Source organism: Vigna radiata, unplaced genomic scaffold (assembly GCF_000741045.1).
Source record: "Vigna radiata var. radiata cultivar VC1973A unplaced genomic scaffold, Vradiata_ver6 scaffold_361, whole genome shotgun sequence".
In the NCBI taxonomy this organism is placed as follows: Eukaryota; Viridiplantae; Streptophyta; class Magnoliopsida; order Fabales; family Fabaceae; genus Vigna; species Vigna radiata.
The window spans coordinates 135,143-142,978 of NW_014542356.1; positions in this window are offsets into that span (position 1 = coordinate 135,143).

Genomic DNA, 7,836 nt, shown 5'->3' on the forward strand with positions numbered 1-7,836 from the left:
TGTAATTGTTTTGTGATAGTGAAAAAGGTTTATCTTATTTGAGATAAGCGACTGGACGTAGGATCCGTGTGATCCGAACCAGGATAAAATTATCTGTGCAAATTTCTCTCAACCTTACTCTTTTATTTATATCTATTATTTGCGTAGTAAGTTTAATTGAGTAGAAATTAAAAGGCACACGTTTGTTTTAAAAACCCTCTTGGTTTGTTATTCCACGCTAACAATTCCGTTGCAGCAATTTTAACAAGCTCGGGAAAGGAAAAGGGGCAACTTACTACCATCATCCGACAGGTCTTGTTACAGCCCTCAATTGAATGTCAGGCCATTGCCACGAATGGCGCGGACGATTGGCGAAAGGAAATAAGGGTACTGATGAAGCAACAAGATGATGAAGTCCATCTCCCGCCCAAGGATGCAAAGAAGATCGCACGTTTTCTGCTAGTAGGGGAAGATCTGTACCGTAGAGGATTCTCATCCCCCTGCTCAAATGTCTAAGTAAAGTCGAGGCCGACTACGTAATGGATGAATTGCACAATGGTATATGCGGCCTCCATACTGGAGGACGAACACTTAAAACGCGCATTCTCCAGGCGGGCTACTATTGGCCGACCATGGAACAGGACTCCACATCCTTTGTACAAAAATGCCTCAGTTGTCAGGCACATGCGAACGACCACCATGCCCCTCCACACAAATTGCACTCCTTGGTGGCCTCGTGGCCATTCGCCCAATGGGGAATGGACATCGTCGGACCTTTTCCCCCCGGGCCAGCACAGAAGAAGTTCCTACTGGTAGCGGTAGACTACTTTACAAAATGGGTGGAGGTCGAACCGTTGGCCACCATCACAGCCGCCCAAGTGCAAAAATTTTTCTGGAAGATAATATGCCGATTCGGACTCCCCAAGACCCTAATCACAGACAACGGACGGCAGTTCATCGATAAAAAATTCGAACATTTCCTGCAGCGGCTAGGCATAAAGCATTCGACGAGCTCTGTTGTGCACCCCCAGACGAACGGTCAGGTAGAGGCCATGAACAAGACCATTGTATCGAAACTAAAGAAGAGGCTAGGGGAGAAGAAAGGCGCCTGGGTAGAGGAGCTACCAGAGGTATTATGGGCATACCCATGTACCCCACACGGAACGACAGGGGAAACCCCATTCAACCTGACGTATGGAACCGACGCTATGGTACCGGTCGAACTGGGAGAACCCTCATTAAGGAGGGGATTAAACGACCTAAGTTTGAATGATCAAGAGATGAGGGTCGAACTCGACACTTTGGATGAAAGAAGGGAGAAAGCGGTCTTACGGGCGGAAGCTTGTCGAAGAATGATAGAACGAAAGTACAACACCAAGGTGCGTCCTCGAAACTTCCAAGAAGGAGACCTTGTGTGGAGAAAAACGGGTGAAGCTCGGCGCATGACGGCCCATGGCAAGCTAGCAGCCAAATGGGAGGGTCCGTTTAAGATCGTGGAGGTCCTCGGTAACGGCGCATACCAGCTCACCAAGTTGGACGGACGACAAATAACAAACACATGGAATGCTTCGCATTTGAAATTATATTTTAGCTAAGCCTATCTTTTGATGTATGAAATGATATATGAAACGAAGATTCTTCCTCACACGACTCCTACTTTTATTATGTGACGCTTGGCTTGATGAACGGAACTTTCCTGTCAATTGGTTGGGTTGTGAACGGCATAGCCTACTACCCGTAATATCCAATTTGATGAATGGATAAATCCTATCAATTCCGAAGGGCAGAAGGCACGGCCGGCCCCCGAGATAAACATTGATCAGGGGGCGAACGGCAAATGCCTGCCCCCATGATCCTACAAAGCGCGAACAAATTCAAGAGATTAATACAAGCGCGGGCATACAAATTCGCAATGCACGATAAAAGTAATTACGCATATAAGCAAACGTCCATAAAGGCCGTAGATCAGCCACAACATGTAATCGGGCGGCAAAAGCGTGAACAAAATTAAGATCGAAAACAAACGCGCGTTAAATGGTAAAAGCAAAAGCGTAACTGTTCAGACTTAATGGTCATTAACGCAAACAAAAAACGAAGCGGGCGATAGTGTAAACAACTCCTAAGCAGTTTAAACTTCTCCCACTCGAACAAACCAAATGAACAAAAAACCTAAAACTAATGTTTGTAATTACACGACCGCCTCCGAAGCCGCCGCATCCTCCGCTTGGGTCCCCAGGGGTCCAATGTATGTTAACACCTCGCCATAGACATCCTTGTCGATGTCAAAGCCCAAAGTCAAGGGCTTCTCCACCTTAAGGATCACCTCCGCCTGCCGGAGGGCCTTGTAAAAACCCTCCTCGTGCTCGTTGATCACCGTTGCTTTCAGGGTGGTTATTTCTGCACGGGCGTCCTTCAGGTCAGCCCTCAGAACCTGCAGGTCTTTGTGCAGATTGACGGTGCTCTCCTGCAGCCTCGTCTCGACTTCCTTCTGCTCCGCGACCGTGGCTTTGAGTTCCTCACACTCAGCGGACAAGAGAACGTTGTCTGACTGGGCCTTCACCAACGTGTCGGTGTTCGCGTTCAGCTCGGCCGCCAGTCGGGCCATCTCCTGTTGTGCCTCCTTTAGACTTTCTTTCACATTCTCCCGTTCTCCTGTCAACGCGTCCAAACTGGCCTGAAGGGCAGCCACCTTCTCCTTTTCCTCCAGCAGAGATTTCTTCACCTCTTCGGCACCCGAAAGACCGCCGGTATCTCTTAAGTACCCCACCATCGCTGTCGTCCGGCTAGACATCTCGAAGATAGATTCTAGCAAAGCCGGACCGGACATGGATTCAAGGAGGGCTTTGTGGGCAGAATCCATGTGGAAATTCACCTGACTACCCACGTTGTACTCGGTGCTAAACACACCGCCCGGAAGAGGAGCGCACTCTCGACGATTCTTTTTGGAAGAAAGCTTGTCGCCATCCTTCCTAGACTTTCTCCTCTTGCGGGAAGCCGAGGGATCCACCGGGAGTGACCGCGAGGCCATGTCGAAGGGAGGAACAGTGGTCGTCACAGGATTAGAAGGGCCGACCCCGAAAGGGTTGGACGTCCCAACGGGAGGTGTCTTGTCTTGAACAGGGATCCCAACAGGAATAGACCCCGTAGAGGGATTTTGGGAAGAGACCAGTAACACGTCCAGAAGGAGGCGGGCGTCGAGGAGGAGGTGCAGTGCCATCCTTGTGGGCAGCCGGTGCGCTAGAACCGCCTCTCTTAGCAAGCAAGAAGTTGGATTGGCGGGGATTGGGAGCAGCCATAATGTCTGAAAGAACGTAACAAATTTAGTTAAGTAATCACTTTAAATAAATGCAGAAAATTGAACCGATACTATACCGAGTGCTCTCCGGCTGCAATCCTCGAAAGGAAGGCAGTCAACTAGGGCGCGGGCGGAAAGGCAGCGGGGGAGGGTGTCAAGTACATCGACCACACACAGGTCAGCAATGTCTAAGACCTCTTTCGGAAAAGCCTTCATCCTAGTAGGATTCTCTGTCCAGTATAATGGGAAAAGGGAGGGCCCTTCCTCGTCAAAGAACTCACGACGGCTACCCTCGGGAATAACCACCTTAAAAAATTGTTCTTTAAAATTCTTGTAGGACTCGGCATACGTCTTGAATAACATCCGATCAGACACCGAGGACAAGGAAACCCAACCCCCTTTGGAGGTGGACGGACGTCAAAATAGTACAAAAAGGCAGGAACGATAGGTATCACATCGGCCGCCATGCACATCACACCAAAAGCCTGGATGTTGGCCCAAGAGTTCGGATGGAGTTGGGTAGGGGCTACATTCAGGGCACGGAGCACACCCATCTGAAAGTTAGTGAAAGGGACCCGGATGTGAAGATGTTCGAACAAAGTAGTATAAATGAAGAAGAAGTCCTCGGGGCTCGATCCTTTCCCGTGACATACACGTTCATTCTCTTGGCTCACAGCGATCCTAATCAATCGACTGTCCGCGTCATCCCGTACCAAGTAAGACCTATCTATGAAATCCTGAAGGCCGACGCCGGAAAGGTTTGAAGACTGCGTCTTCGCGTCAAAACTAGCCCAGTCATACCCCTGAATGGGCGGAAAGCCACCAAAGGGCACCAGCGGGACAGGATCCACACCCGTATACGACCCCGTGTTAAAAAGAGGGGGGTTCCGAAGAAGATACGGTCGGCATCAGCTGCAGGTAATTCAGTGCCTGGGGGAACCACCGCCCGGCGAGGCCCAGGAACCACCAAAGGAACCGCTTCGACGGGAGGGCGCTCCTCAAGGGTGGGTGCGTCATAGCTAGACCCTGAAAAGGACGAACTCCTAGACCGGCTGCCTTCACTCTCACTCGCCACTCCACCGCCACCACCGCCGTGACCCGACGACTCCAGAGAAGACTCGATATTGACAATAGTATCCATTTCATTACCTGGGGGAAAACGAATTCGAAGGAAAGAAAACTAGAGAAGATGACAAACGGCTGGGGCCATCTCCCCTATTTATAGGAAAATTTTTGAAAACGGTCACGTATCTCCACCGTCCAAAATCATCAGATCGACGCCCCAGATTCAGCGCCGTTACAGTTTCCCAAATGTAACGGCCCACAAAAATGAGACACGTGTCCTTTCCCGCCCAAATAGTGTAGGGCCAACTTCCCGGTCACACGCACACCACCTGGCCTCAAAACCCCACGGCGATCACGATCGTCTCGGGCTTGGGGGGCCTATGTACGGTAGGGACCGGACAACACCGAGAGGTTCACAACCACCCGAGGATCAGGAGATGGAACCCGGTCAATACCTGCATAACCGTAGGAACGGACGGTCGGCCTGTGAGAGTCGGGACATCAAATATGGAACTAGGGTTCACCAAGCCCCGCCAACGCATGGCTGATAATTATGGCCGGGCACAGATCGGCCCATAAGAGTGTCCGCATGACTGATATGCAGGACCGGGCACAACCCGGCCATCAGAAACCTCGCTCTGTCGTCGCGAAACGTGTATAATCTAGGCGACAAACATCACCACGCCATCAAGACGACCAGCGTCAAAATGTTTTCTTGTTACACCATAAGGACGGTCGTCTGAGGTCCGGCCGTCGACGCTCACGAACCAAAGTGTCAAACAAATCCGGATTAAGGTAAAATTAGATTAATCCCAACAGGCCTACAATTGGGCCTTGATTAAGTTCACACTAATCACTGGCCCACAGGAAAAACTATAAATAAGAGTCAAAGGTAAGAGGTAGGTGGTTACATTGATTGCACATTTATTTCACTCTCTTTCTATCTCTAACCTTGAGAATCAGTACTGACTTGAGCGTCGGAGTATAATTAACAGGTACTCGGCCAAGCTCGACCAAGAGAACGACATCACTAAGAATAGACAGGAAGAAGACGGACGGTTCGTGAGGAAAGTGTGAAGGAGGACTCAGAGACATTCCCAACCGGAACAACTCCCAAATGAACTAGAACAAGCAACAAGAAGCAAACAATATAAATTTTCAAGCGATTTTCATGATTTTATATATATATATATATATATATATATATATATATATATATATATATATATATATATATAAAGAAATAAATCAAACATATTATTATATCAATTTTAGGATTCAGAATACAAACCTAGGAACATAACCTTGAACAATAACTGATTCCAACAACAATTATTCAAACCTAAACAAATAATAAACTACTAATGATAAACATGATAAACATGACGATGAGAACCTGCAAATAAAGAAAGCAAACAAGAGAGAAAGAAAAAAAAAACCAAAGAAAAAGAAAAAACCTGAAAATGAAGTTTGCAAGAACAACACAATGTTACACTAAAAAAATAACTTTTCTAAAAACTAACCCTAAGCATAAGAATAGGCTTAAGTAGAACTAAAGTTATAGTTCAGCAAATATTTTCAAAAATACTACTAATGACATTTTTTAAATTATTTATAAAATTTTATGTTTAGTATTAATACCTATCATTATGGAACTGTTACAAAAATGTCACTTATATTATTTTTGAAACTATTTGTATAAATATAGGTTTCAATAAATCGAAACCTATACTATATAGATTTTAATTATTTTAAGACCAAAACCTATAATTATCTAAATAATTTAAAAAATGTCATTATATTTTAAAATGCTTTGTTTTTTTTCTTTAAATTGAAACGATTTCAAATGCATTTTCTAGTGTTAGCTTCCTTTTTGTGGTGTTCATAAAACTCATTTCAATGTAATAGCTCGTGCACTACTGAAAATAATGTAGTTTCCTTCCACATAAAATAATTGGACAGATGGATGAGTAAAACAAGCATTGGTCTTTCAATTATCATAATTGCTCTATCAAGTTATCAAATAATCAGTGTATCTAAATACATATAAATTGTAAAATTACTACATAGTTATTCTATTATTCTAAAAATTAACAATGATGCTTCCAAAATAGTTTGATATGCATATCAAATAATATAGGTTTAAACCTCTTTTTGGTCCCCCTAAGTTATGAGCGGATGTTCAGTTTAGTCTCCGCTTTTAAAAATGTAAACCTTTGGTTCCTAAGTTATAAAAAATATATCAAATGAGTCATTTTTTTAAGTTCATGGTCAAAATACAAAGAGCAATCTAAAGTGTTGTTATTATTAAGAAACAAATCAGAGCAATCTAAAGATATAGCAGTTGTTAAGAAACAACCAAAAACAGTATTTCAAGTCAAAAAAAGACTCATTTGATACATTTTTTATAACTTAGGGACCAAATATTTACATTTTTAAAAACGAAAACTAAACTGAACATCCACTTATAACTTAGAGACCAAAAAAAGGTTTAAACCAATAATATAACATACAAAACAAGCACACAAAGGGTATTGATTCAAATAGGAAAAGCATCCAAAATTAATTTTCTACAAAATTATCCTCATAAAGAATATAGTATCATTTAATTAATATTATTGGAATCACATGCATAAAAAATGTTCATATCCTACAATATTAGAGGAAAACATTTTAATTCTCGAAATTATACAAAATAGTTGTAATATATAGCCATTAAAATTAAAAAATGTCAAATAAACTTTTGATAGTAAAATTTAAAGTGGACTAAAATAAAATCTTAAAGATTTATTTGATATCTTGCTATTTTCACACGTTATAATGTCGACATATCATAAACTCGAGGACCAGAATGGTAATTTACTTACAAAATATTCACTATTAAATAAATGCTAAATATTCAAGAGTTTGTGCAAAATGTTTTAGGAAAAAGTGCATAAAATCCAAGAATCAACATATTAAAGGTCATTTCTTCTTGTATCTCCATTTTTTTTATGGCAGGAAAATTTTCACTTTGTTCTTAAAAGTGATTTATCAATCATGTAATTTGAAGGTGTTTTATGCAATTAGGAAACTGTTTTATTTCTGAACTTTGCATTTGAAAGTCAATTTTAAAACTTTTGAATTATATAAGTTGAAAATTATTTTTTTTCATAAAAAAGCTTCTTGATTGTATTCCACAATTCAAAGGTTTTTTATGATTTACACATTGCAGAAAATTTTTGTTTTCAAAAATAAAAAAATGATTTTTAGATTTTACAATCTAGGGGGGTGCATATGAAAACGGCAGGGGTGTAGAAAGAAATGGTGTATGTTAAATTGCTCGGCCCGACGATGAAGTCCAAATTGAGTTCGGGTGTTTCATCCTACACCTCCAAGACTTCATCCTGCACCTCCAACTTTTTCAAAAGATTTAGTTTTAACCTTAGTAAATATCTTTTTTACTTTTCACTTTCTATTTAAAGTAATCTTACATTTTTACCTTTGCATCTTTTTAA